Source organism: Dunckerocampus dactyliophorus, chromosome 11 (genome assembly GCF_027744805.1).
Source record: "Dunckerocampus dactyliophorus isolate RoL2022-P2 chromosome 11, RoL_Ddac_1.1, whole genome shotgun sequence".
Lineage (NCBI taxonomy): Eukaryota > Metazoa > Chordata > Actinopteri > Syngnathiformes > Syngnathidae > Dunckerocampus > Dunckerocampus dactyliophorus.
The window spans coordinates 15,252,297-15,279,056 of record NC_072829.1 but is presented as its reverse complement, the minus strand read 5'-3'; the positions used below and the strand labels follow the sequence as shown (position 1 = coordinate 15,279,056).

The 26,760-nt window shown below is 44.1% G+C and overlaps 30 non-coding genes across 30 annotated transcripts; all 30 read right to left on the bottom strand.

The window, feature by feature from the left end:
• Window positions 1-12,383: 12,383 nt before the first annotated feature.
• trnal-aag (transfer RNA leucine (anticodon AAG)) lies at window positions 12,384-12,465 on the bottom strand. Its single transcript has one exon. It is a non-coding gene; the product is annotated as a tRNA-Leu (tRNA).
• Window positions 12,466-13,093: 628 nt separating this feature from the next.
• On the bottom strand, window positions 13,094-13,175 carry trnal-aag (transfer RNA leucine (anticodon AAG)). The gene has a single exon. It is a non-coding gene; the product is annotated as a tRNA-Leu (tRNA).
• Window positions 13,176-13,483: 308 nt separating this feature from the next.
• trnal-aag (transfer RNA leucine (anticodon AAG)) lies at window positions 13,484-13,565 on the bottom strand. The gene has a single exon. It is a non-coding gene; the product is annotated as a tRNA-Leu (tRNA).
• Window positions 13,566-14,161: 596 nt separating this feature from the next.
• On the bottom strand, window positions 14,162-14,243 carry trnal-aag (transfer RNA leucine (anticodon AAG)). Its single transcript has one exon. It is a non-coding gene; the product is annotated as a tRNA-Leu (tRNA).
• A 215-nt stretch (window positions 14,244-14,458) lies between these two features.
• trnal-aag (transfer RNA leucine (anticodon AAG)) lies at window positions 14,459-14,540 on the bottom strand. Its single transcript has one exon. It is a non-coding gene; the product is annotated as a tRNA-Leu (tRNA).
• Window positions 14,541-15,119: 579 nt separating this feature from the next.
• On the bottom strand, window positions 15,120-15,201 carry trnal-aag (transfer RNA leucine (anticodon AAG)). Its single transcript has one exon. It is a non-coding gene; the product is annotated as a tRNA-Leu (tRNA).
• Window positions 15,202-15,442: 241 nt separating this feature from the next.
• On the bottom strand, window positions 15,443-15,524 carry trnal-aag (transfer RNA leucine (anticodon AAG)). Its single transcript has one exon. It is a non-coding gene; the product is annotated as a tRNA-Leu (tRNA).
• Window positions 15,525-15,832: 308 nt separating this feature from the next.
• trnal-aag (transfer RNA leucine (anticodon AAG)) lies at window positions 15,833-15,914 on the bottom strand. Its single transcript has one exon. It is a non-coding gene; the product is annotated as a tRNA-Leu (tRNA).
• A 596-nt stretch (window positions 15,915-16,510) lies between these two features.
• On the bottom strand, window positions 16,511-16,592 carry trnal-aag (transfer RNA leucine (anticodon AAG)). Its single transcript has one exon. It is a non-coding gene; the product is annotated as a tRNA-Leu (tRNA).
• A 596-nt stretch (window positions 16,593-17,188) lies between these two features.
• Window positions 17,189-17,270, bottom strand: trnal-aag (transfer RNA leucine (anticodon AAG)). The gene has a single exon. It is a non-coding gene; the product is annotated as a tRNA-Leu (tRNA).
• A 215-nt stretch (window positions 17,271-17,485) lies between these two features.
• trnal-aag (transfer RNA leucine (anticodon AAG)) lies at window positions 17,486-17,567 on the bottom strand. Its single transcript has one exon. It is a non-coding gene; the product is annotated as a tRNA-Leu (tRNA).
• A 579-nt stretch (window positions 17,568-18,146) lies between these two features.
• On the bottom strand, window positions 18,147-18,228 carry trnal-aag (transfer RNA leucine (anticodon AAG)). Its single transcript has one exon. It is a non-coding gene; the product is annotated as a tRNA-Leu (tRNA).
• Window positions 18,229-18,469: 241 nt separating this feature from the next.
• Window positions 18,470-18,551, bottom strand: trnal-aag (transfer RNA leucine (anticodon AAG)). The gene has a single exon. It is a non-coding gene; the product is annotated as a tRNA-Leu (tRNA).
• Window positions 18,552-18,859: 308 nt separating this feature from the next.
• trnal-aag (transfer RNA leucine (anticodon AAG)) lies at window positions 18,860-18,941 on the bottom strand. Its single transcript has one exon. It is a non-coding gene; the product is annotated as a tRNA-Leu (tRNA).
• Window positions 18,942-19,571: 630 nt separating this feature from the next.
• On the bottom strand, window positions 19,572-19,653 carry trnal-aag (transfer RNA leucine (anticodon AAG)). The gene has a single exon. It is a non-coding gene; the product is annotated as a tRNA-Leu (tRNA).
• A 308-nt stretch (window positions 19,654-19,961) lies between these two features.
• trnal-aag (transfer RNA leucine (anticodon AAG)) lies at window positions 19,962-20,043 on the bottom strand. The gene has a single exon. It is a non-coding gene; the product is annotated as a tRNA-Leu (tRNA).
• A 596-nt stretch (window positions 20,044-20,639) lies between these two features.
• On the bottom strand, window positions 20,640-20,721 carry trnal-aag (transfer RNA leucine (anticodon AAG)). Its single transcript has one exon. It is a non-coding gene; the product is annotated as a tRNA-Leu (tRNA).
• A 596-nt stretch (window positions 20,722-21,317) lies between these two features.
• Window positions 21,318-21,399, bottom strand: trnal-aag (transfer RNA leucine (anticodon AAG)). Its single transcript has one exon. It is a non-coding gene; the product is annotated as a tRNA-Leu (tRNA).
• A 215-nt stretch (window positions 21,400-21,614) lies between these two features.
• Window positions 21,615-21,696, bottom strand: trnal-aag (transfer RNA leucine (anticodon AAG)). The gene has a single exon. It is a non-coding gene; the product is annotated as a tRNA-Leu (tRNA).
• A 579-nt stretch (window positions 21,697-22,275) lies between these two features.
• Window positions 22,276-22,357, bottom strand: trnal-aag (transfer RNA leucine (anticodon AAG)). The gene has a single exon. It is a non-coding gene; the product is annotated as a tRNA-Leu (tRNA).
• Window positions 22,358-22,598: 241 nt separating this feature from the next.
• Window positions 22,599-22,680, bottom strand: trnal-aag (transfer RNA leucine (anticodon AAG)). Its single transcript has one exon. It is a non-coding gene; the product is annotated as a tRNA-Leu (tRNA).
• Window positions 22,681-22,988: 308 nt separating this feature from the next.
• Window positions 22,989-23,070, bottom strand: trnal-aag (transfer RNA leucine (anticodon AAG)). The gene has a single exon. It is a non-coding gene; the product is annotated as a tRNA-Leu (tRNA).
• Window positions 23,071-23,700: 630 nt separating this feature from the next.
• Window positions 23,701-23,782, bottom strand: trnal-aag (transfer RNA leucine (anticodon AAG)). The gene has a single exon. It is a non-coding gene; the product is annotated as a tRNA-Leu (tRNA).
• A 308-nt stretch (window positions 23,783-24,090) lies between these two features.
• trnal-aag (transfer RNA leucine (anticodon AAG)) lies at window positions 24,091-24,172 on the bottom strand. The gene has a single exon. It is a non-coding gene; the product is annotated as a tRNA-Leu (tRNA).
• Window positions 24,173-24,413: 241 nt separating this feature from the next.
• Window positions 24,414-24,495, bottom strand: trnal-aag (transfer RNA leucine (anticodon AAG)). The gene has a single exon. It is a non-coding gene; the product is annotated as a tRNA-Leu (tRNA).
• Window positions 24,496-25,192: 697 nt separating this feature from the next.
• trnal-aag (transfer RNA leucine (anticodon AAG)) lies at window positions 25,193-25,274 on the bottom strand. Its single transcript has one exon. It is a non-coding gene; the product is annotated as a tRNA-Leu (tRNA).
• A 241-nt stretch (window positions 25,275-25,515) lies between these two features.
• Window positions 25,516-25,597, bottom strand: trnal-aag (transfer RNA leucine (anticodon AAG)). Its single transcript has one exon. It is a non-coding gene; the product is annotated as a tRNA-Leu (tRNA).
• A 308-nt stretch (window positions 25,598-25,905) lies between these two features.
• Window positions 25,906-25,987, bottom strand: trnal-aag (transfer RNA leucine (anticodon AAG)). Its single transcript has one exon. It is a non-coding gene; the product is annotated as a tRNA-Leu (tRNA).
• A 241-nt stretch (window positions 25,988-26,228) lies between these two features.
• trnal-aag (transfer RNA leucine (anticodon AAG)) lies at window positions 26,229-26,310 on the bottom strand. Its single transcript has one exon. It is a non-coding gene; the product is annotated as a tRNA-Leu (tRNA).
• Window positions 26,311-26,618: 308 nt separating this feature from the next.
• trnal-aag (transfer RNA leucine (anticodon AAG)) lies at window positions 26,619-26,700 on the bottom strand. The gene has a single exon. It is a non-coding gene; the product is annotated as a tRNA-Leu (tRNA).
• Between the last annotated feature and the right edge of the window lie 60 nt (window positions 26,701-26,760).

Below are 26,760 nucleotides of genomic sequence, written 5' to 3'. Positions count from 1 at the left end.
ACTCACGTTCTGGTTTGGCCCTGAAGTTGAAAAACTTAGAGGACATAAAGGTGAAGAAAGCATAAATACAGCAAATTAAAAAATAAAGGGAACTTTGAAAGGGACTTTGAAGAGTCCAACTGCCCTTTCCCCTGAGGCCATGTTTCCCACATGAGTTCTGGTAATCAGCAAAAGCATACTATGACATGTAACAGTCTAGTGTTCGGGGCGCACCAACCCCTCATAATACAATCGATAGCGTGGTGGTTATGGAGAACCAGTTAACTTGCCCCATCTGTCTCTGTGCAACGATGAATCCTAAAACATCTATCAAATTAAAAATGGAAAAGGGCTAAAAAAAAATATTGCTCCATCTTTATTTCTTTCTTTCTGCAAACAATAGACATTTTGTTGTTTAAAATATGAGATTGGTGTTTGGAGTGACATAGATTTAGGTTGTTTTTTTTTTTTTTCCTGCCTTGTGCTGTCACGCCAGATATTCTGAATTCATTGCATGGGTCTGCATAATGGGTTCCTGGGGACAAGCAAAGTGAAAGTGAACAAAGGGATGAAAAAAAGTAAACTCATTTGCAAAGGCCCACTAAACTTGTAATTAAATTTCATGCTAAAAGCCCCGTTCATCATGCACGCATTTGCATCCTGCTTAAATATGCATGACTTTATTTTGCATGAGCAGAAAGTGTCTACACATGAAACATACATACTTTGACGTTCGAAAGCAAAGCAATAAATGGCTATATTTACACTTTGTCCAGATATACTGTATGTGACCATAACTACGTTACCATCATTCTAACCATATACTGTATTTGCGACTCTTAGTTATAATTTCAGTGACGTGTGGTGAGGTTTCTGGCTGGTGAGGCGCTTACTTTTTTATCTTAATACAGGTTGCTCGATTATAACAAGAAAAAGGAGAGAATAATTTACTTTGGTTAAAAAAAAGTTGTAAAATTCTTTTCAAACACTCACATGTATTCTTTTTTTCTTAACTGAAAATCATTTGTGTTCTTGCCTTTTATTTGTATATGAAGTACATAAGTTCCCCAACTTACGAACATCCGACTAGCGAACACTCGCGGATACGAACACAAGCCGACTGGTCTATATTTTATTTTATTTTGCCTTGTAGTCAGTCGCTCAATCACTATTTATCCTGCTACTGTACATGCTTGACCAGTAGAGGGCACTGTGACACTGCTAATAGAGCTAATTAGAGCTAATGAGACCAACACAGGAAGAGTTAGACGCTGGGGAGCTAAATGGAACGCTAAATTGTACAACCCGGACAGAGCGTGTGATTAAAGTTCATGAAGAGTTAATAGTCCTGCTTAATTCTACACCACCCACAGAACACTACCTCTTTTAGAAGAGTCTAACGACGACGACGATTTGTCCTTTTTTTCAATATCTCCTCCTCCAACTCCTCCAAAACGACATATGTTCGACTACTCCTCTTCAAAGGTAAATAACATTTATCATTACGTATTATTATATCACTTTTATTATTGTTTTTTTCATTAATTATCCTCGTTTAATATTACTACTGCATCCAAACTCATATTTACATACATACGCATATACTGTATATGTATACACGTACATGTAGTACCTATATCATTGGTAATATTACCTTTTCCCCTACTTAAGAACGATTCAACATAAGAACGGTCGTCTGGAAACAATTGTGTTGGTTAGTTGGGGACTTTGTGTACATGCACCCTGTCCTTCTCCAGGAAAAGCTCTGATTTTTTTTTGTAAAAGCCTGATCACCTTCTAGTGACCTAAGGTATATCTATAGAGGATTATATAGTCAAGCTCACCAGAAGCGATCAGACTTTTACAACAAATTATCAGATATTTTTTTTCTGGAGAAGGACAGGGTGCGTGTATTCATATACAGGAAAAAGGTAGGAACACAAATGTCGTTGTCGCACCAGCCATGCACCTCACTGCATGTCACTGACGATAACCAAGACAGTGTACGAGAACCGAAAATGTTGAATCAAAAAATGAATCATATCAAAACCGGGGCATTCGAAAAACAAGGTTTGATTGTAGTAGTATTGATACTGGGTTACTGTACGACACTGGTGGGATCTCAGTGGCTGCCACTAAAAGGCATCACGTGTTTAAATCGCCACAGCAAATGTATTGTGTTCTCTAAACGTCTCACTCCCTTCCTATCAGCGTCACATTTAGGTGCAGTCTGAGGACAAGAGCATTTGACACGGCATTCTACTGCATATTTAACACTGCGGGATTAGCAAAGGGAGGTTCACACTGCGTGAATAAGTGAAACACTGAAGTCAGTTTGTGTGTCTGTGAGAATGGGGAGGGGCTTGTCTATGGGTAAAGCACAAACAATGTCTCTCTGTTGAAGGTTGCATAATTTAGAAGCCATCCCCATCCTGTTGCCTTGTCTTCTGCTTCATTTCATGTTGTGTTCTTTAGCGAGTGCTCCACCTCAAACTGCATTTTGCTAAATCCTCGTCAGAGCAAATCACAGTTCCGTGTTTACTGCACTCCGAGCCGTCGTTATATTATTTCCCAAAACACACTTTGCATTTTAATGAGGGCCTGTCCTGCATACTAAGTGCACATTAAGCTGGCTTTGCGGGGGCGAGCGCAGCGATATGCCGCCGTCAAATGAAGCGTTGCTCGTGAAATTTTTAAAATTTCAAAAGTTTCAGTCAAGTGGTTTTGAGTGGATGTTGTTATTTTGGTTTCAGTGGTGTGTTTGTTTCGGGACGTGGACCATTGGGGGTGGGTGTGGTGGAGGGCAATAGGAGAAGAGCACATTTTAAAAGGTGGTGACATCAGTTAGGTTTCAGGACTTTTTAAATAGTTTATTATGGATGGGATTAGAGCTGAAAGGGCTGGCAAACAGAATTACTGTTTAGGAGGCACTGAAAACAACACACATACATGCATACCGCCTAAGTCACATGTTGGAAACATTTAGGAGTGGTAGTCATGTGACAATCATGTGACTATCCCAGGATATGGCTTTTTTTTTACCATGAAAGCTCATTTTAAAAGCCATTTAACAATTGTAATGCTTTAATAGGCTGTCAAATATTACAGTTCAACTCTTATTATGTTTCTTCAAGGAATTTACAAAAACAAACTTAGCAAAATATCACTAGCAGGCATTTCTCTCTAAAATTGCTATGGAAATAATGACATTACATATTTGTCAAAATAGCAAAAATGCTAATAAGACATTCAATCAATGTCAGTTTCTCAATGATTTTATATGTCTCCACATAGCTCCACCATTGGTGGGGTGGCCTGTGAGTGACCAATGGTGTCCACTGGGGATGAGCTGGATACTCAAAAAAAAAAAAAGTTCTAAATGTTATAAATGAGTATTATGGATAATGCATTTTTGCCGAGAACGAGCATGAAACGAGTACATCTCGTCATTATGCGTAATTGTGATGAAAGAAAATCCTCATTATGTATTCACTCTGTGATTGGCTAGTCACACACAGCGACCGCCCCTCCTGAGACAGACTCTGCAGGCTGCAGGCTGCAGCCACGGAGGAACTGAGCGGTGCCTCATTCACGTACACGGTGCAATTGGCAAGTTGAAAACGGCTTATGTGGCGCTGCCCACTGCCTCCACTTTATTAGGTTTTCCTCAGCTACCCTCTATTTCGGTTTGTATCTAAAGTACTTGGTAAACTTGGTCAACGCTGTGTGTGACTGGCCAATCACAGAGCGTGAAGAGTGAATACCTAATGAGGATTTTCTTTAATCACGAATACGGATAATGACGAGATGCACTTGTTTAATGCTCGTATTCGCAAAAATGCATTATCCATAACTGATACTCGTTTACTATGAGTATCCAGCTCATCCCTGGTACCTACAGTGTAATAATTTGTTTAATTTTGAGTTGGCAGTACACAGACAGTGATAACAGTAACCTGCTTGACTGGCCACAACATTAGGTACACCTGCACAGTACAAGAGCTGCATCAAACATTCTTCCTGTATGGCTATCATACTACATTATTTACATAAGCGTGCTAAAATATTACACCCCTCTCAATACGTTGCAGTATGCATGTTGCAATCTTAAACATGTTTCGTAAAGCATGGGGTGCATTTCACAAGACAGCTGTACACCCGCTCGTGCGTCAGTCACTACCGGTGTTTTGGGTTTTTTTGTCTGCTTGCTTATAATTAGACTGGTGATATAAAGTCAGTTGGAAAACTTTGCTTGTAGTACTAAATGTGGTGCTTTTGAGAAAATACAGTTAACAAGGCTGACAGATTATTTCCCTGTTTGCCATCACTGGATGTTTGCATGAATCACCAACTTCACACAGACCATTAAAAAAGTCTTACAGATCACTTACACACATACACAGTACACATAAAGATGAATAATAAACAATAAATATAGCAACTTGTGATTAATCCATGTCAATTTCAGACTTAAAATAATGTGCTAATTTAAGGCCCACCCATTTCCGGTTATGCCCCGCCCACTCATAGTACATATACGGATAATTTAGATGGGTGAACAGCTACAGCTGCTGATAGTGGTGTATTCGCTCATCCCTAGTTTCCACAGCCACCACTGACTGTAGCTCCGCCACTGACTGTACAAGAGTTTTTCAAAAATATATACATTTAAAAATTATACTGTTTTGTGGTTGAATACGGCCTATTTTCAATAAAGATAATTTTGAGAATTTTCAAGCATAATAACAGCTAAATGAAAGATAATGCAAATGTAAGGCATTCAGAAGATTCATTCGAAGGAGCGAAAATATGTAGTATCCTATACTGGTCACTTGGTGTCAGTGATGTTACTGTAATGTTTGGTGAGGCACACATGAAACAGACTTGATGGCCTGAACAAAAGGGATTTATTGTAGGTTTGAATTATCTCACAGCAGGCACAATAATCCCTAACATGGGCCACTGTTGCAGCAGTAACACACACCAAGCTAAAACTTAACTCTGAACCCTCATCGTCACTTCCTGTCCGCTCGACACTCAGTTCTCCCAGCACCAGAACACACTTACAGCAACACACATGAGCACAAGTCTCATTTATGTCTTAAATTGCTTATTTTCTCTTATTGTCTCTACTATATTGGGTAATACGGGTGTAAAGGTGACTATAGGCTGACTATGCTATTTCCTGACTAGAGGGCTCTAATAATGTTCAAAAAAACATATTTAGAAGGCTGTAAACATAAACATATTTTATTTATAAGGAAGAATCCTATTTTGCGGAAATTCACTTATCACGATCGGGCCTGGAACTGCGATAAACGAGGCATTACTGTACATTTAGCATGACCAATGTAACATATATGTAACATCACACATGTTTGATTTGTAATATTTTCCAAAAAAACTCGAACAAATGTCTTTTATGTGTTCCAATTGGTCTGTGGTGTAGCCACCATCATTTTACTTTAAGCACAAATGGGTCTGTGTTCTTATGTCTTCTTATAGCTATTATTATTAAGCATTATACATTATCCATAATTATTATACTTATTACGTAGCTCTCGGATTGCAGTGAGTGTACAAACTGTGTGCATATGCAAATATCAAACAGCAAGCACACTATCATCTGTCTTCCTTAAAAAAATCCACAAGGGAAGTAACACAGTGTGACACTTGGTATAAGAAAAAAATCCATGTTTACTCCTTCATAGCATGTGTTTAGCTAAAAGGGATATCACACTTGATTTAACCACTAAACCTCTGGGAGGGAAACCTGGACCTGGGGGCAGTGCTGCTCCATGGCTATGCTGTGGGGGGATGGGGTAGGAGGAAGAGGTGTTCATGGATCATATCATATTTTCAGAGAGGTATGTCAGACCCACAAGCAATGTACTTTGCCTTAATCCCTTTTGACGGCTTGTATAAAATACAGACGGTATTTGCAGCAGTTGTAGACGATTGTAGGTTGAAAAGCTAAAGTTGAATTCTTATGGCTTGCAGATACATATAGCTTGTTCCAGGTTCAGAAGGAATGACAAGGTTTGTCAAAAAGGTTTTCATCAGCAAACATTGGATGGGTTTAGGCATAGTTTTACCTCAAACACTTTCTGAAAGGTCATCCATCATTATTGCAAAAACCCCAAAGTCAAGGTTGATTTATTACACTTGGTCAAGCTGCAGACTATAATGACTTTATATTTGAAGCAAATTTCCCTTTTCTGTGATGGCCCGCCTAGGATTTGGACTTCGATGCACACAAGAGACAGTAGACTTAAAATACCTAAAATTCCTATATTTATACCCCCCTGCACGGTTTCTGGTGCTATTTGGCATGAAAAAGCCGAATATCACAACCATTATTTTCTAAAACATTGGGAACCTTTGCCTCAAGCAAGAAGCTCTCATGTATACACATTTTCCAAAATGCTGGTTTCACAGCATTCGGAGGCTTATTTCCACCTATGTTTTTAATAATAAATTTGCACAAGCAGGTTATAGAAAGTAATTACACTCTGACTGATATAATAGAATGCATAGAAACATTTACAGAAGTATTTCTTATGATATTTAGTGAAAAAAAAACTGAAAAAATCTGCATTTTGGGGTGTTGAGAGAGTACAAAATCAGAGTAAACTCAACAGGAGAAACGGAAACATGCAGCACAGTCAGTCTTAAGTAATTTTCTTAATTATAGTTACAAATATAGGACGGTTTTTGCATGACATGTTATGATCTGTTGTGTTTGTAGCATATAACCACTGCACAGTTATTTCTCAAAACCCAATCTCAGCCTCAACAACAAGAAGGAACAAGATGCTGACGAGGTACCACATTAGTCAAGAATACATGACAGCCTTCAGTGAGGACCCTCCCCAGTACGCTGCTCTCCACTGGGATGGCAAGATGTTGAAAGATGTCTTGGAAAGTGACCCTGGGACCATGTCAGAGACTTGGCTGTGCTTGTCTCAGGTCCACCTACATATCCTGAAGGCAAGCTTCTGGGAGTACCGGTGATAGACAGCTCAACAGGAATGGCTCAGGCAGAAGCCTCCATGGATTTACTGGAGGCATGGGGGCTTGCAGGTGTGGTGACTGCCCTTGTGTTTGATACAACGTCTAGCAACAGTGGTGTACACAAGGGAGCTGCTAAACTACTGGAGCAACAGTTGGATAGAAAGGTCTTCTACTTAGCATGTAGACATCACATCCTAGAGGTTGTGGTTGGGGCTGCCTGGGAGAAGCTTTTTGGAAAGGTCAAGAGTCCAGACAATCCATGGTTCAAAGCATTCAAAGATGCACGGACAGATCTCACTACAGTCAACCCCAAGAACCTGTCCATCAGACAAGGATGGCTGAAGGAGTGTGATAAGAAGAAGAGAAGAAGGAGTGTGGGGAGCTGCTCCAGGGAATACTGACTTCTCAGAAGCCTCCAAGAGCAGATTATCGAGGCAGAGCTGACAGTCATACTGCTTGGTGGGACCCCTCCTTGTGGCATCCACTGGAGTCATCCTGGAGCCATTCATCAGGCTAGATGGATGGCCAGGAATATCTACTCTATGAAAATGTACATGTTTGCAGAGCAGATGCACTATGATGATGACACTGTGGCAAAGCTGGAACCCCTCAATGTCTTTCTCTCTCTGTTCTACACACCAATGTGGATGACTGCAACGTTTGCTGCTGATGCTCCCGTGAATTATCTGCAATTCAGGAAGGACATGCTCAAATTCAAGAGAAGGGACCCAGCAATTGCAGAAGCAGTGCTTCAGAAACTTCAGAACCACAGGTGGTACTTGACACAAGAGGTTGTGCCATTTGCTCTCTTCAGCACCAGGCTCAGTGATGGAGATAAACAGGACATTGCCACTAAGCTGCACGCCACTGAGAAGCCAGATAGTTTCAGGAGAGGGAGACCTGTGTTCCCTCAGGTTACAGCCAAGACAACTCTACCTGATCTGATTGGCCCAAAGAATCATCTTCTGCTTGACACCCTCGGCATCGAGTGCAACTGGCTCCTGCAACCTGTGTCCACATGGTCAGGGAGTGATGGTTACAACAAGGCACTGGAGTATGTCTGGAATGTGAAAGTAGTGAATGACATTGCTGAGCGGGGAGTCAAGACGATGAGTGATTTTGCAAACATCATTACTACAGATTCTCAACAGAGAGGGTACGTGCTTCAAGCTGTGGAATACAACCGTGAGCGATTTGACAGCTTCAAGAAGCAAACTCTGAACAAGTGACTGTGATGTCTAATTGCGACATGACCACAATATTTTTGTAATTTGGATATTTTTGTGGACATGATCTCTTTTTTGTTTTTTTCAAATGTATACTTGAATTGATTCTGCAAATTATTCAATTTCATACCCATCATGTTGTTCTATCCCTATTGTATCAAAAGTTTTGGGTGAAAAAAACGGCAAAATTTAGCGTTTTTCTACGGTCGCGGGATTTTTATCTTTATGTCCAATGAGGCAAAGGTTCCTGACATTTTAGCTCAAAATAGTTGTGATTTTCAGCTTTTTCATGCCAAATAGCATCAGAAACCGTGCAGGGGGGTACAAATATAATAATGTTATGTATTTTGAAGAAGTCTAAAGAGACAGTGATAGTAGTATAAAACAGTATTTTAGAAAGATATACAAAACGACAAAAAAAGCAATGCAGTGGAACCTCGGTTAGCGTTTGCCCTGGTTAGCGTTTTGTTTAACGTTAAAAATTTACACCAAAATTTACACCTCCGGAAGTGCCATTAGCACTTCCCTTTTATCACACCTCACACCTCCGGAAGTGCCATTAGCACTTCCCTTTTATCGGAGGTGCTAATGGCAGGATAGGATTATACCACCACTCCGCCCAGGCTTAGTGTAAGGAACCAATAGGAGGAGGGTGTTGGCACACCAATTCCGCCCACTCTTACTGTATTTAAGGCCTAAGCTACCAGCACTTATTAGTTCGCTGACGAAGCTCTTCGGATGAGGAGCGAAACGTCCGACACCTTCTTCACAGAAGTACAGATGACGTCTCAAGAAGCCTTTTCCTCAATAAACAGGGGTCTATGCGGCTCCTTTTCCCTTGTTCTTGGGTAAATGATCATCTCTTTGGTCTTATCTGTATTGAGAAGGAGATTGTTATCATGACACCAAGCTATGAGGTCCGCCACCTCTCTTCTGTATGATGTTTCAACATCACCAGTGATCAGTCCGATGACTGTAGTGTCATCCGCAAATGTAATGATGCTGGTGTTGTTCTGGGAGGCCACGCAATCGTAGGTGAAGAGCGTGTAGAGGAGCGGACTCAGCACACACCCCTGCGGGGTCCCAGTGCTCACAATTCTTGAGCTGGATGTGCGATTGTGGACTCTGACCGACTGGGGCCTGCCTGTTAGAAAGTTAAACACCCAGTTACAGAAGGAGGGTGACAGGCCAAGTGTGAGGAGCTTATTTGTGAGTTTGTGGGGGCTGACTTATTAAAAGCAGAGCTATAGTCTATAAATAGCATTCTGACATATGTGTCATGGCCCTGTAGGTGAGAAAGGGCTGTGTGGATGGCAGTGTTGACTGCATCATCTGTGGACCGGTTCTGGCGATATGCAAACTGTAGAGGGTCCACAGTTGCCGGGAAGCTCTTTTTGATGTGGGTCATGACTATTCTTTCAAAGCACTTCATAACAATAGGAGTGAGTGCTATAGGGCGATTGTTATTTAAGCAGGTCACGTTGCTCTTCTTGGGTACGGGCACTATGGTGGTGAACTTAAAGCAGGTCGGTACAGATGCTTGTGCAAGCGACAGGTTAAATATGTCAGCAAGCACATCAGCTAGCTCTGATGAGCAAACCCGAAGTGCACGTCCTGAGATGTTGTCTGGGCCTGCTGCTTTCCGGGGGTTTGTTTTGTTCAGAACCCTGCGCACATCAGCTGATGTCACCATGAGAGGTGAGTCCTGTGTGCTCCCCAAGTCCAGCCACCCTCTCTGCTCATCAGGAGTTTGGGTGTCAAAGCGGGCATAGAACTCATTCAGCTCATCTAGAAGTGTGGTTTGGCTGGATGTGGCTACGCTACTCCGCTGTCGATAGTCTGTGATGTGCTGGAGCCCCGCCCACATGCGCCAAGGGTCTGAGGTGGAATAGTAGCCCTCAAGCTTCTGTCTGTACTGTCTTTTGGCCTCTCGTATGGACCTCCTCAGGTCATATCTGGCCTTTTTGTAGTCATCAGTGGTGCCCATGACAAATGCAGTCAAACGAGCACATAGCTTAGCCCTTACTTGACAGTTTATCCACTGTTTTTGATTAGGGTATTTTCTGTAATACTTGGTGGTGGTAACAGTCTCTATGCATGTGCTAATGTAGCCAGTAACAGCAGACGCATATTCATCCAAATCAAAAGTACAATCTTCCCTCCCCGCTGCAGTTTTAAACACATCCCAGTTTGTGCAGCCAAAGCAGTCCTGAAGTACTGTACTTGATCAGTTCGTTCATTCCACACTTTAACTGCTGTACTTACAGGGGGAGCTTGTTTAAGAAGTTGTCTGTATGTTAGATAAAGGAATATGGAGATGTGGTCGGCCTTTCCAAAGTGGGGTCTTGGAACAGCCTTCAAAGCACTTTTCATGTTGCTGTAGACTTGGTCCAGGATGTTATTTTCCCTCGTGGGAAAGCTTACATGCTGGTAATATTTAGGTAGCACAGTCTTGAGGTTACAGTGGTTGAAATCGCCAGATATAATGAATACAGCGTCTGGGTGTTTGATCTTGTGTTTATCAATGATGTCATGCAGGAGGCCCAGTGCGTTAGCGGTGTTAGCTCGTGGTGGAATGTAAACACAGCGCAAAACTCACGAGGTAAATAAAAAGGTCTGCATTTCACCATCAGCAGCTCAATGTCCTGCGAGCAGTGCTTTTCCATCGTCTGTACGTCTGTGCACCACCTGTGCAATTTGTCGTATTTACTGTTTAGAACATCCATCCATCCATTTTCTATGCCGCTTCTCTTCATTAGGGTCACAGGGGTACGCTGTAGCCTATCCCAGCTGACTTCGGGTGACAGGCGGGGTAAACCCTGGACTGGGCACATATAGACAAACATTCTCACATTCATATGTAGAATCGCCAATTAACCCTAACATTCATGTGTTTGGATTGCGGGGAGAACATGCAAACTTCACACAGACATGCCCAAAGTAGATTCGAACCCAGATCTTACCAGGCCAACATGCTAACCACTAGGCCACCGTGCCTAGCTGGTCAGATTAGTGTTTTGCCAGAGAAATGGCGGTGGTGGGGTTTAAGGCCGTACCTACTGAGAGCCTGAAACTTAATTCAGTGCTGTAGACCGCCCGGCAAAACTACCTACGAAGTTGGCCAAGAGACCCCACCCCATTGTATTTTAAAGACTGTCACTCTACACCACAAAGGCGTTCTTGTACTTCCTGAGAAGACTGAGGAAATTTGGCATGTCCACCAACATCCTGAGTTGCTTCTACAGATGCACGATCGAAGGTGTCCTTACCGCCTCCATCACTGTTTGGTACGGCAACTGTACAACACGTGATAGGAAGGCACTCCAGCGGGTGATCAAGACCTCACAGAACATTGTTGGGGCAGTCCTCCCCTCATTGCAAGACATTTATAAAACTAGAGTCCTACGAAGAACACACAACCTCATCAAGGACAGCACAAATCCACAACACTCATTATTCACACTCCTACCATCAGGAAGACGCTACAGGAGTTTGAAGTCCAGGACCACAAGGCTGGCAAACAGCTTTTACCCACAGGCCATCAGGCTTCTCAACGAAGCACTCACACACGCCGCACGCAACACACGCACACACTCATAACACGACATATTTATTTATTTATTTATTAATTTGTATTAATGTCTCTTCTGTTGTTGTTGCTTAATTTATTGTTATTAATGTTTCTTCTTTACTTATTCATTTTCTTTTTTTCTTTCTTTTTTGGGAGAATGAACAGAATAACAATTTTATTGCATAGCATAACTACCTGTCTTACTGTGCATATGACAATAAAACTCTTGAATCTTGAATCTTGAATCTTGTCTGGGTGTGCCTGTACTTTAAATCGTGCACTAACCCTTCAGACTAGAATTGGAATAGCTGGTCAGATTAGAGCTATTAGTTTTGAGGATGAAATGATGAAGCCTGCTCGGATAAGAAACAGAATGCCTGCAAGGTTTTTTCCACGACTCAGATTTTAATAAGGAAACAAATACATGCATTATTTGGTCGGACATACAGTACCTTTACTTTAGCGGAAACATCTATTGGATCCTGCACCAACCCCTCAGAGGTGAGCCAGCCTATCAGAAACTGAACGCCTGCAAGGTTTTTTCCACGACTGACCTTTCAGAAAGGAAACAAATAAATGCACCACCAGAGAAATGGCAGTGGTGGGATCTGAACCCACGCCTCTTGAGAGACTGGAGCCTTAATCCAGCGCCTTGGACCACTCGGCCACACTACCGCGGAAACGAAAAACCTGAATGAGGGGAAACTTGGCATACCTACAAAATTGACCAAGAGGGCCAAATGCATTATATCTGAAAGACTTTGACAAAGGAGCGAAGGCGTTCTTGTCTGGGTGTGCCTTTACTTTAAATTCTGCACCAACCCTTCAGACTAGAGTTGGAAGACCTGAGCAGATGAGAGGTATTAGTTTTGAGCATGAAACGATTAAGCCTGCTCGGACCGGAAAAAAAAAATGGCAGTGGTGGTATATGAACCCACGCCTACTGAGAGAATGGAGCCTTAATCCAATACCTTGGACCACTCGGCCACACTACCTCGGAACCGTGAAGCCTGAATGACAGGAAATTTGCCATACCTTCAAAATTGGCCAAGCGGCGCCAATCCATTATATCTTAAAGACTTTGCACCACAAAGGAGTGAAGGAGTCCTTGTCTGGGTGTGCCTTTACTTTAAATCCTGCACCAACCCTTCAGACTAGAGTTGGAAGAGCTGAGCAGATTAGAGGTATTAGTTTTGAGCATGAAATGATGAAGCCTGCTCGGACCAGAAACTGAACGCCTGCAAGGTTTTTTTCCACGACTCACATTTGAATAAGGAAACAAACAAATGCATTACCAGAGAAATGGCAATGGTGGGATTTGAACCCACGCCTCCTGAGAGACTGGAGCCTTAATCCAGCGCCTTGGACCGCTCTGCCACACTACCGCGGAAACATGAAGACTGAATGAGGGGAAATTTGCCATACCTTCAAAATGGGCCAAGCTGCGCCAATCCATTATATCTGAAAGACTTTGCACCATAAAGGAGTGAAGGCGTTCTTGTCTGGGTGTGCCTTTACTTTAAATCCTGCACCAACCCTTCAGACTAGAGTTGGGAGAGCTGAGCAGATTAGAGGTATTAGTTTTGAGCATGAAATGTTGAAGCCTGCTCGGACCAGAAACAGAACGGCTGCAAGGTTTTTTTCCACGACTCACATTTGAATAAGGAAACAAACAAATGCATTACCAGAGAAATGGCAGTGGTGGGATTTGAACCCACGCCTCCTGAGAGACTGGAGCCTTAATCCAGTGCCTTGGACCGCTCAGCCACACTACACAGAAATGAAAAGCCTGAATGAGGAGAAATTTGGCATACCTACAAAATTGACCAAGAAGCCACAATCCATTACATCCGAAAGACTTTGCACCATTAAGGAGTGAAGGTGTTCTTGTCTGGGTGTGCCTTTACTTTAAATCGTTAGTAGTTTATAGTTTTAGTTTAATAGTTTTGAGCATAAAATGATGAAGCCTGCTCGGACCAGAAACAGAAGTGGCAGTGTGGGTATATGAACCCAGGCCTCCTGAGAGACTGGAGCCTTAATCCAGCGCCTTGGACCGCTCGGCCACACTACCTCGGAAACGAAAAGCCTGAATGAGGAGAAATTTGGCATACCTACAAAATTGACCAAGCGTGCCAATTCCATTATATCTGAAAGACTTTGCACCATAAAGGAGTCCTTGTCTGGGTGTGCCCGTACTTTAAATCCTGCACCAACCCTTCAGACTAGAGTTGGAAGATCTGAGCAGATTAGAGGTATTAGTTTTGAGCACGAAACGGTGACGCCTGCTCAGACCAGAAACAGAACGCCTGCAAGGTTTTTTTCCACGACTCACATTTTAATAAGGAAACAAACAAATGCATTACCAGAGAAATGGCAATGGTGGGATTTGAACCCACGCCTCCTGAGAGACTGGAGCCTTAATCCAGCGCCTTGGACCGCTCGGCCACACTACCTCGGAAACAAAAAGCCTGAATGAGGAGAAATTTGGCATACCTACAAAATTGACCAAGCGTGCCAATTCCATTATATCTGAAAGACGTTGCACCATTAAGGAGTGAAGGTGTTCTTGTCTGGGTGTGCCTTTACTTTAAATCGTTAGTAGTTTATAGTTTTAGTTTAATAGTTTTGAGCGTGAAATGATGACGCCTGCTCGGACTAGAAACAGAAACGGCAGTGGTGAGATTTGAACCCACGCCTCCTGCGAGACTGGAGCCTTAATCCAGCGCCTTGGACCGCTCGGACACACTACCTCGGAAGTGTAAAGCCTGAATGAGGAGAAATTTTGCATACCTACAAAATTGGCCAAGAGGCGCCAATCCATGATATCTGAAAGACTTTGCACCACAAAGGAGTAAAGGCGTCCTTGTCTGGGTGTGCCTTTACTTTAAATCCGGCACCAACCCTTCAGACTAGAGTTGGAAGAGCTGAGCAGATTAGAGGTATTAGTTTTGAGCATGAAATGATGAAGCCTGCTCGGACCAGAAACAGAACGCCTGCAAGGTGTTTTTTCCACGACTGACATTTTAGTATTGAAACAAACAAATGAATTACCAGAGAAATGGCAGTGGTGGGATTTGTACCCACGCCTCCTGAGAGACTGGAGCCTTAATTCAGTGCCTTAGAATGTTCGGCAAAACTACCTAAAAAGAGCTGAGCTGAGTAGATGAGAGGTATTAGTTTTGAGCATGAAATGATGAAGCCTGCTCGGACCAGAAACGGCAGTGGTGGGATTTGAATCCAGGCCTCGGACCAGAAACAGAACGCCTGCAAGATTTTTTTCCACGACTCACATTTTAATAAGGAAACAAACAAATGCATTACCAGAGAAATGGCAGTGGTGGGATTTGAACCCACGCCTCCTGAGAGACTGGAGCCTTAATCCAGTGCCTTAGATCGCTCGGCCACACTACCTCAGAACCTAATAGCCTGAATGAGGGGAAATTTGCCATACCTTCAAAATTGGCCAAGCGGCGCCAATCCATTATATCTTAAAGACTTTGCACCACAAAGGAGTGAAGGAGTCCTTGTCTGGGTGTGCCTTTACTTTAAATCCGGCACCAACCCTTCAGACTAGAGTTGGAAGAGTTGAGCAGATTAGAGATATTAGTTTTGAGCACGAAATGATGAAGCCTGCTCGGACCAGAAACAGAAATGGCAGTGGTGGGATTTGAACCCACGCCTCCTGAGAGACTGGAGCCTTAATCCAGCGCCTTGGACCGCTCGGCCACACTACCGCGGAAACATGAAGACTGAATGAGGGGAAATTTGCCATACCTTCAAAATGGGCCAAGCTGCGCCAATCCATTATATCTGAAAGACTTTGCACCATAAAGGAGTGAAGGCGTTCTTGTCTGGGTGTGCCTTTACTTTAAATCCTGCACCAACCCTTCAGACTAGAGTTGGGAGAGCTGAGCAGATTAGAGGTATTAGTTTTGAGCATGAAATGTTGAAGCCTGCTCGGACCAGAAACAGAACGGCTGCAAGGTTTTTTTCCACGACTCACATTTGAATAAGGAAACAAACAAATGCATTACCAGAGAAATGGCAGTGGTGGGATTTGAACCCACGCCTCCTGAGAGACTGGAGCCTTAATCCAGCGCCTTGGACCGCTCAGCCACACTACACAGAAATGAAAAGCCTGAATGAGGAGAAATTTGGCATACCTACAAAATTGACCAAGAAGCCACAATCCATTACATCCGAAAGACTTTGCACCATTAAGGAGTGAAGGTGTTCTTGTCTGGGTGTGCCTTTACTTTAAATCGTTAGTAGTTTATAGTTTTAGTTTAATAGTTTTGAGCATAAAATGATGAAGCCTGCTCGGACCAGAAACAGAAGTGGCAGTGTGGGTATATGAACCCAGGCCTCCTGAGAGACTGGAGCCTTAATCCAGCGCCTTGGACCGCTCGGCCACACTACCTCGGAAACGAAAAGCCTGAATGAGGAGAAATTTGGCATACCTACAAAATTGACCAAGCGTGCCAATTCCATTATATCTGAAAGACTTTGCACCATAAAGGAGTCCTTGTCTGGGTGTGCCCGTACTTTAAATCCTGCACCAACCCTTCAGACTAGAGTTGGAAGATCTGAGCAGATTAGAGGTATTAGTTTTGAGCACGAAACGGTGACGCCTGCTCAGACCAGAAACAGAACGCCTGCAAGGTTTTTTTCCACGACTCACATTTTAATAAGGAAACAAACAAATGCATTACCAGAGAAATGGCAGTGGTGGGATTTGAACCCACGCCTCCTGAGAGACTGGAGCCTTAATCCAGCGCCTTGGACCGCTCAGCCACACTACACAGAAATGAAAAGCCTGAATGAGGAGAAATTTGGCATACCTACAAAATTGACCAAGAAGCCACAATCCATTACATCCGAAAGACTTTGCACCATTAAGGAGTGAAGGTGTTCTTGTCTGGGTGTGCCTTTACTTTAAATCGTTAGTAGTTTATAGTTTTAGTTTAATAGTTTTGAGCATAAAATGATGAAGCCTGCTCGGACCAGAAACAGAAGTGGCAGTGTGGGTATATGAACCCAGGCCTCCTGAGAGACTGGAGCCTTAATCCAGCGCCTTGGACCGCTCGGCCACACTACCTCGGAAACGAAAAGCCTGAATGAGGAGAAATTTGGCATACCTACAAAATTGACCAAGCGTGCCAATTCCATTATATCTGAAAGACTTTGCACCATAAAGGAGTCCTTGTCTGGGTGTGCCCGTACTTTAAATCCTGCACCAACCCTTCAGACTAGAGTTGGAAGATCTGAGCAGATTAGAGGTATTAGTTTTGAGCACGAAACGGTGACGCCTGCTCAGACCAGAAACAGAACGCCTGCAAGGTTTTTTTCCACGACTCACATTTTAATAAGGAAACAAACAAATGCATTACCAGAGAAATGGCAATGGTGGGATTTGAACCCACGCCTCCTGAGAGACTGGAGCCTTAATCCAGCGCCTTGGACCGCTCGGCCACACTACCTCGGAAACAAAAAGCCTGAATGAGGAGAAATTTGGCATACCTACAAAATTGACCAAGCGTGCCAATTCCATTATATCTGAAAGACGTTGCACCATTAAGGAGTGAAGGTGTTCTTGTCTGGGTGTGCCTTTACTTTAAATCGTTAGTAGTTTATAGTTTTAGTTTAATAGTTTTGAGCGTGAAATGATGACGCCTGCTCGGACTAGAAACAGAAACGGCAGTGGTGAGATTTGAACCCACGCCTCCTGCGAGACTGGAGCCTTAATCCAGCGCCTTGGACCGCTCGGACACACTACCTCGGAAGTGTAAAGCCTGAATGAGGAGAAATTTTGCATACCTACAAAATTGGCCAAGAGGCGCCAATCCATGATATCTGAAAGACTTTGCACCACAAAGGAGTAAAGGCGTCCTTGTCTGGGTGTGCCTTTACTTTAAATCCGGCACCAACCCTTCAGACTAGAGTTGGAAGAGCTGAGCAGATTAGAGGTATTAGTTTTGAGCATGAAATGATGAAGCCTGCTCGGACCAGAAACAGAACGCCTGCAAGGTGTTTTTTCCACGACTGACATTTTAGTATTGAAACAAACAAATGAATTACCAGAGAAATGGCAGTGGTGGGATTTGTACCCACGCCTCCTGAGAGACTGGAGCCTTAATTCAGTGCCTTAGAATGTTCGGCAAAACTACCTAAAAAGAGCTGAGCTGAGTAGATGAGAGGTATTAGTTTTGAGCATGAAATGATGAAGCCTGCTCGGACCAGAAACGGCAGTGGTGGGATTTGAATCCAGGCCTCGGACCAGAAACAGAACGCCTGCAAGATTTTTTTCCACGACTCACATTTTAATAAGGAAACAAACAAATGCATTACCAGAGAAATGGCAGTGGTGGGATTTGAACCCACGCCTCCTGAGAGACTGGAGCCTTAATCCAGTGCCTTGGACCGCTCGGCCACACTACCTCAGAACCTAATAGCCTGAATGAGGGGAAATTTGCCATACCTTCAAAATTGGCCAAGCGGCGCCAATCCATTATATCTTAAAGACTTTGCACCACAAAGGAGTGAAGGAGTCCTTGTCTGGGTGTGCCTTTACTTTAAATCCGGCACCAACCCTTCAGACTAGAGTTGGAAGAGCTGAGCAGATTAGAGATATTAGTTTTGAGCACGAAATGATGAAGCCTGCTCGGACCAGAAACAGAAATGGCAGTGGTGGGATTTGAACCCACGCCTCCTGAGAGACTGGAGCCTTAATCCAGCGCCTTGGACCGCTCGGCCACACTACCGCGGAAACATGAAGACTGAATGAGGGGAAATTTGCCATACCTTCAAAATGGGCCAAGCTGCGCCAATCCATTATATCTGAAAGACTTTGCACCATAAAGGAGTGAAGGAGTCCTTGTCTGGGTGTGCCTTTACTTTAAATCCTGCACCAACCCTTCAGACTAGAGTTGGAAGAGCTGAGCAGATTAGAGGTATTAGTTTTGAGCATGAAATGATGAAGCCTGCTCGGACCAGAAACTGAACGCCTGCAAGGTTTTTTTCCACGACTCACATTTGAATAAGGAAACAAACAAATGCATTACCAGAAAAATGGCAGTGGTGGGATTTGAACCCACGCCTCCTGAGAGACTGGAGCCTTAATCCAGCGCCTTGGACCGCTCAGCCACACTACACAGAAATGAAAAGCCTGAATGAGGAGAAATTTGGCATACCTACAAAATTGACCAAGAGTGCCAATTCCATTATATCTGAAAGACTTTGCACCATAAATGAGTGAAGGAGTCCTTGTCTGGGTGTGCCTGTACTTTAAATCCTGCACCAACCCTTTAGACTAGAGTTGGAAGATCTGAGCAGATTAGAGGTATTAGTTTTGAGCATGAAATGATGACGCCTGCTCGGACCAGAAACAGAATGCCTGCAAGGTTTTTTTCCACGACTCACATTTTAATAAGGAAACAAACAAATGCATTAGCAGAGAAATGGCAATGGTGGTATATGAACCCACGCCTACTGAGAGAATGGAGCCTTAATCCAATACCTTGGACCACTCGGCCACACTACCTCGGAAACGTGAAGCCTGAATGACAGGAAATTTGCCATACCTTCAAAATTGGCCAAGCGGCGCCAATCCATTATATCTTAAAGACTTTGCACCACAAAGGAGTGAAGGAGTCCTTGTCTGGGTGTGCCTTTACTTTAAATCCGGCACCAACCCTTCAGACTAGAGTTGGAAGAGTTGAGCAGATTAGAGATATTAGTTTTGAGCACGAAATGATGAAGCCTGCTCGGACCAGAAACAGAAATGGCAGTGGTGGGATTTGAACCCACGCCTCCTGAGAGACTGGAGCCTTAATCCAGCGCCTTGGACCGCTCGGCCACACTACCGCGGAAACATGAAGACTGAATGAGGGGAAATTTGCCATACCTTCAAAATGGGCCAAGCTGCGCCAATCCATTATATCTGAAAGACTTTGCACCATAAAGGAGTGAAGGCGTTCTTGTCTGGGTGTGCCTTTACTTTAAATCCTGCACCAACCCTTCAGACTAGAGTTGGGAGAGCTGAGCAGATTAGAGGTATTAGTTTTGAGCATGAAATGTTGAAGCCTGCTCGGACCAGAAACAGAACGGCTGCAAGGTTTTTTTCCACGACTCACATTTGAATAAGGAAACAAACAAATGCATTACCAGAGAAATGGCAGTGGTGGGATTTGAACCCACGCCTCCTGAGAGACTGGAGCCTTAATCCAGCGCCTTGGACCGCTCAGCCACACTACACAGAAATGAAAAGCCTGAATGAGGAGAAATTTGGCATACCTACAAAATTGACCAAGAAGCCACAATCCATTACATCCGAAAGACTTTGCACCATTAAGGAGTGAAGGTGTTCTTGTCTGGGTGTGCCTTTACTTTAAATCGTTAGTAGTTTATAGTTTTAGTTTAATAGTTTTGAGCATAAAATGATGAAGCCTGCTCGGACCAGAAACAGAAGTGGCAGTGTGGGTATATGAACCCAGGCCTCCTGAGAGACTGGAGCCTTAATCCAGCGCCTTGGACCGCTCGGCCACACTACCTCGGAAACGAAAAGCCTGAATGAGGAGAAATTTGGCATACCTACAAAATTGACCAAGCGTGCCAATTCCATTATATCTGAAAGACTTTGCACCATAAAGGAGTCCTTGTCTGGGTGTGCCCGTACTTTAAATCCTGCACCAACCCTTCAGACTAGAGTTGGAAGATCTGAGCAGATTAGAGGTATTAGTTTTGAGCACGAAACGGTGACGCCTGCTCAGACCAGAAACAGAACGCCTGCAAGGTTTTTTTCCACGACTCACATTTTAATAAGGAAACAAACAAATGCATTACCAGAGAAATGGCAGTGGTGGGATTTGAACCCACGCCTCCTGAGAGACTGGAGCCTTAATCCAGCGCCTTGGACCGCTCAGCCACACTACACAGAAATGAAAAGCCTGAATGAGGAGAAATTTGGCATACCTACAAAATTGACCAAGAAGCCACAATCCATTACATCCGAAAGACTTTGCACCATTAAGGAGTGAAGGTGTTCTTGTCTGGGTGTGCCTTTACTTTAAATCGTTAGTAGTTTATAGTTTTAGTTTAATAGTTTTGAGCATAAAATGATGAAGCCTGCTCGGACCAGAAACAGAAGTGGCAGTGTGGGTATATGAACCCAGGCCTCCTGAGAGACTGGAGCCTTAATCCAGCGCCTTGGACCGCTCGGCCACACTACCTCGGAAACGAAAAGCCTGAATGAGGAGAAATTTGGCATACCTACAAAATTGACCAAGCGTGCCAATTCCATTATATCTGAAAGACTTTGCACCATAAAGGAGTCCTTGTCTGGGTGTGCCCGTACTTTAAATCCTGCACCAACCCTTCAGACTAGAGTTGGAAGATCTGAGCAGATTAGAGGTATTAGTTTTGAGCACGAAACGGTGACGCCTGCTCAGACCAGAAACAGAACGCCTGCAAGGTTTTTTTCCACGACTCACATTTTAATAAGGAAACAAACAAATGCATTACCAGAGAAATGGCAATGGTGGGATTTGAACCCACGCCTCCTGAGAGACTGGAGCCTTAATCCAGCGCCTTGGACCGCTCGGCCACACTACCTCGGAAACAAAAAGCCTGAATGAGGAGAAATTTGGCATACCTACAAAATTGACCAAGCGTGCCAATTCCATTATATCTGAAAGACGTTGCACCATTAAGGAGTGAAGGTGTTCTTGTCTGGGTGTGCCTTTACTTTAAATCGTTAGTAGTTTATAGTTTTAGTTTAATAGTTTTGAGCGTGAAATGATGACGCCTGCTCGGACTAGAAACAGAAACGGCAGTGGTGAGATTTGAACCCACGCCTCCTGCGAGACTGGAGCCTTAATCCAGCGCCTTGGACCGCTCGGACACACTACCTCGGAAGTGTAAAGCCTGAATGAGGAGAAATTTTGCATACCTACAAAATTGGCCAAGAGGCGCCAATCCATGATATCTGAAAGACTTTGCACCACAAAGGAGTAAAGGCGTCCTTGTCTGGGTGTGCCTTTACTTTAAATCCGGCACCAACCCTTCAGACTAGAGTTGGAAGAGCTGAGCAGATTAGAGGTATTAGTTTTGAGCATGAAATGATGAAGCCTGCTCGGACCAGAAACAGAACGCCTGCAAGGTGTTTTTTCCACGACTGACATTTTAGTATTGAAACAAACAAATGAATTACCAGAGAAATGGCAGTGGTGGGATTTGTACCCACGCCTCCTGAGAGACTGGAGCCTTAATTCAGTGCCTTAGAATGTTCGGCAAAACTACCTAAAAAGAGCTGAGCTGAGTAGATGAGAGGTATTAGTTTTGAGCATGAAATGATGAAGCCTGCTCGGACCAGAAACGGCAGTGGTGGGATTTGAATCCAGGCCTCGGACCAGAAACAGAACGCCTGCAAGATTTTTTTCCACGACTCACATTTTAATAAGGAAACAAACAAATGCATTACCAGAGAAATGGCAGTGGTGGGATTTGAACCCACGCCTCCTGAGAGACTGGAGCCTTAATCCAGTGCCTTGGACCGCTCGGCCACACTACCTCAGAACCTAATAGCCTGAATGAGGGGAAATTTGCCATACCTTCAAAATTGGCCAAGCGGCGCCAATCCATTATATCTTAAAGACTTTGCACCACAAAGGAGTGAAGGAGTCCTTGTCTGGGTGTGCCTTTACTTTAAATCCGGCACCAACCCTTCAGACTAGAGTTGGAAGAGCTGAGCAGATTAGAGATATTAGTTTTGAGCACGAAATGATGAAGCCTGCTCGGACCAGAAACAGAAATGGCAGTGGTGGGATTTGAACCCACGCCTCCTGAGAGACTGGAGCCTTAATCCAGCGCCTTGGACCGCTCGGCCACACTACCGCGGAAACATGAAGACTGAATGAGGGGAAATTTGCCATACCTTCAAAATGGGCCAAGCTGCGCCAATCCATTATATCTGAAAGACTTTGCACCATAAAGGAGTGAAGGAGTCCTTGTCTGGGTGTGCCTTTACTTTAAATCCTGCACCAACCCTTCAGACTAGAGTTGGAAGAGCTGAGCAGATTAGAGGTATTAGTTTTGAGCATGAAATGATGAAGCCTGCTCGGACCAGAAACTGAACGCCTGCAAGGTTTTTTTCCACGACTCACATTTGAATAAGGAAACAAACAAATGCATTACCAGAAAAATGGCAGTGGTGGGATTTGAACCCACGCCTCCTGAGAGACTGGAGCCTTAATCCAGCGCCTTGGACCGCTCAGCCACACTACACAGAAATGAAAAGCCTGAATGAGGAGAAATTTGGCATACCTACAAAATTGACCAAGAGTGCCAATTCCATTATATCTGAAAGACTTTGCACCATAAATGAGTGAAGGAGTCCTTGTCTGGGTGTGCCTGTACTTTAAATCCTGCACCAACCCTTTAGACTAGAGTTGGAAGATCTGAGCAGATTAGAGGTATTAGTTTTGAGCATGAAATGATGACGCCTGCTCGGACCAGAAACAGAATGCCTGCAAGGTTTTTTTCCACGACTCACATTTTAATAAGGAAACAAACAAATGCATTAGCAGAGAAATGGCAATGGTGGTATATGAACCCACGCCTACTGAGAGAATGGAGCCTTAATCCAATACCTTGGACCACTCGGCCACACTACCTCGGAAACGTGAAGCCTGAATGACAGGAAATTTGCCATACCTTCAAAATTGGCCAAGCGGCGCCAATCCATTATATCTTAAAGACTTTGCACCACAAAGGAGTGAAGGAGTCCTTGTCTGGGTGTGCCTTTCCTTTAAATCCTGCACCAACCCTTCAGACTAGAGTTGGAAGAGCTGAGCAGATTAGAGGTATTAGTTTTGAGCATGAAATGATGAAGCCTGCTCGGACCAGAAACAGAAATGGCAGTGGTGGGATTTGAACCCACGCCTCCTGAGAGACTGGAGCCTTAATCCAGCGCCTTGGACCGCTCGGCCACACTACCGCAGAAACATGAAGCCTGAATGAGGGGAAATTTGCCATACCTTCAAAATTGGCCAAGCTGCGCGAATCCATTTTATCTGAAAGACTTTGCACCATAAAGAAGTGAAGGCGTTCTTGTCTGGGTGTGCCTTTACTTTAAATCCTGCACCAACCCTTCAGACTAGAGTTGGGAGAGCTGAGCAGATTAGAGGTATTAGTTTTGAGCATGAAATGTTGAAGCCTGCTCGGACCAGAAACAGAACGGCTGCAAGGTTTTTTTCCACGACTCACATTTTAATAAGGAAACAAACAAATGCATTACCAGAGAAATGGCAGTTGTGGGATTTGAACCCACGCCTCCTGAGAGACTGGAGCCTTAATCCAGTGCCTTGGACCGCTCGGCCACACTACCTCAGAACCTAATAGCCTGAATGAGGGGAAATTTGCCATACCTTCAAAATTGGCCAAGCGGCGCCAATCCATTATATCTTAAAGAGTTTGCACCACAAAGGAGTGAAGGAGTCCTTGTCTGGGTGTGCCTTTACTTTAAATCCGGCACCAACCCTTCAGACTAGAGTTGGAAGAGCTGAGCAGATTAGAGATATTAGTTTTGAGCACGAAATGATGAAGCCTGCTCGGACCAGAAACAAAAATGGCAGTGGTGGGATTTGAACCCACGCCTCCTGAGAGACTGGAGCCTTAATCCAGCGCCTTGGACCGCTTGGCCACACTACCACAGAAACATGAAGACTGAATGAGGGGAAATTTGCCATACCTTCAAAATGGGCCAAGCTGCGCCAATCCATTATATCTGAAAGACTTTGCACCATAAAGGAGTGAAGGAGTCCTTGTCTGGGTGTGCCTTTACTTTAAATCCTGCACCAACCCTTCAGACTAGAGTTGGAAGAGCTGAGCAGATTAGAGGTATTAGTTTTGAGCATGAAATGATGAAGCCTGCTCGGACCAGAAACTGAACGCCTGCAAGGTTTTTTTCCACGACTCACATTTGAATAAGGAAACAAACAAATGCATTACCAGAAAAATGGCAGTGGTGGGATTTGAACCCACGCCTCCTGAGAGACTGGAGCCTTAATCCAGCGCCTTGGACTGCTCAGCCACACTACACAGAAATGAAAAGCCTGAATGAGGAGAAATTTGGCATACCTACAAAATTGACCAAGAGTGCCAATTCCATTATATCTGAAAGACTTTGCACCATAAATGAGTGAAGGAGTCCTTGTCTGGGTGTGCCTGTACTTTAAATCCTGCACCAACCCTTTAGACTAGAGTTGGAAGATCTGAGCAGATTAGAGGTATTAGTTTTGAGCATGAAATGATGACGCCTGCTCGGACCAGAAACAGAATGCCTGCAAGGTTTTTTTCCACGACTCACATTTTAATAAGGAAACAAACAAATGCATTAGCAGAGAAATGGCAATGGTGGGATTTGAACCCACGCCTCCTGAGAGACTAGAGCCTTAATCCAGCGCCTTGGACCGCTCGGACACACTACCTCAGAAACTAATATCCTCAATGAGGGGAAATTTGCCATACCTTCAAAATTGGCCAAGCGGCGCCAATCCATTATATCTTAAAGGCTTTGCACCACAAAGGAGTGAAGGAGTCCTTGTCTGGGTGTGCCTTTACTTTAAATCCGGCACCAACCCTTCAGACTAGAGTTGGAAGAGCTGAGCAGATTAGAGATATTAGTTTTGAGCACGAAATGATGAAGCCTGCTCGGACCAGAAACAGAAATGGCAGTGGTGGGATTTGAACCCACGCCTCCTGAGAGACTGGAGCCTTAATCCAGCGCCTTGGACCGCTCGGCCACACTACCGGAGAAACATGAAGCCTGAATGAGGGGAAATTTGCCATACCTTCAAAATTGGCCAAGCTGCGCGAATCCATTTTATCTGAAAGACTTTGCACCATAAAGAAGTGAAGGCGTTCTTGTCTGGGTGTGCCTTTACTTTAAATCCTGCACCAACCCTTCAGACTAGAGTTGGGAGAGCTGAGCAGATTAGAGGTATTAGTTTTGAGCATGAAATGTTGAAGCCTGCTCGGACCAGAAACAGAACGGCTGCAAGGTTTTTTTCCACGACTCACATTTTAATAAGGAAACAAACAAATGCATTACCAGAGAAATGGCAGTGGTGGGATTTGAACCCACGCCTCCTGAGAGACTGGAGCCTTAATCCAGTGCCTTGGACCGCTCGGCCACACTACCTCAGAACCTAATAGCCTGAATGAGGGGAAATTTGCCATACCTTCAAAATTGGCCAAGCGGCGCCAATCCATTATATCTTAAAGACTTTGCACCACAAAGGAGTGAAGGAGTCCTTGTCTGGGTGTGCCTTTACTTTAAATCCGGCACCAACCCTTCAGACTAGAGTTGGAAGAGCTGAGCAGATTAGAGATATTAGTTTTGAGCACGAAATGATGAAGCCTGCTTGGACCAGAAACAAAAATGGCAGTGGTGGGATTTGAACCCACGCCTCCTGAGAGACTGGAGCCTTAATCCAGCGCCTTGGACCGCTCGGCCACACTACCGCGGAAACATGAAGACTGAATGAGGGGAAATTTGCCATACCTTCAAAATGGGCCAAGCTGCGCCAATCCATTATATCTGAAAGACTTTGCACCATAAAGGAGTGAAGGAGTCCTTGTCTGGGTGTGCCTTTACTTTAAATCCTGCACCAACCCTTCAGACTAGAGTTGGGAGAGCTGAGCAGATTAGAGGTATTAGTTTTGAGCATGAAATGTTGAAGCCTGCTCGGACCAGAAACAGAACGGCTGCAAGGTTTTTTTCCACGACTCACATTTTAATAAGGAAACAAACAAATGCATTACCAGAGAAATGGCAGTGGTGGGATTTGAACCCACGCCTCCTGAGAGACTGGAGCCTTAATCCAGTGCCTTGGACCGCTCGGCCACACTACCTCAGAACCTAATAGCCTGAATGAGGGGAAATTTGCCATACCTTCAAAATTGGCCAAGCGG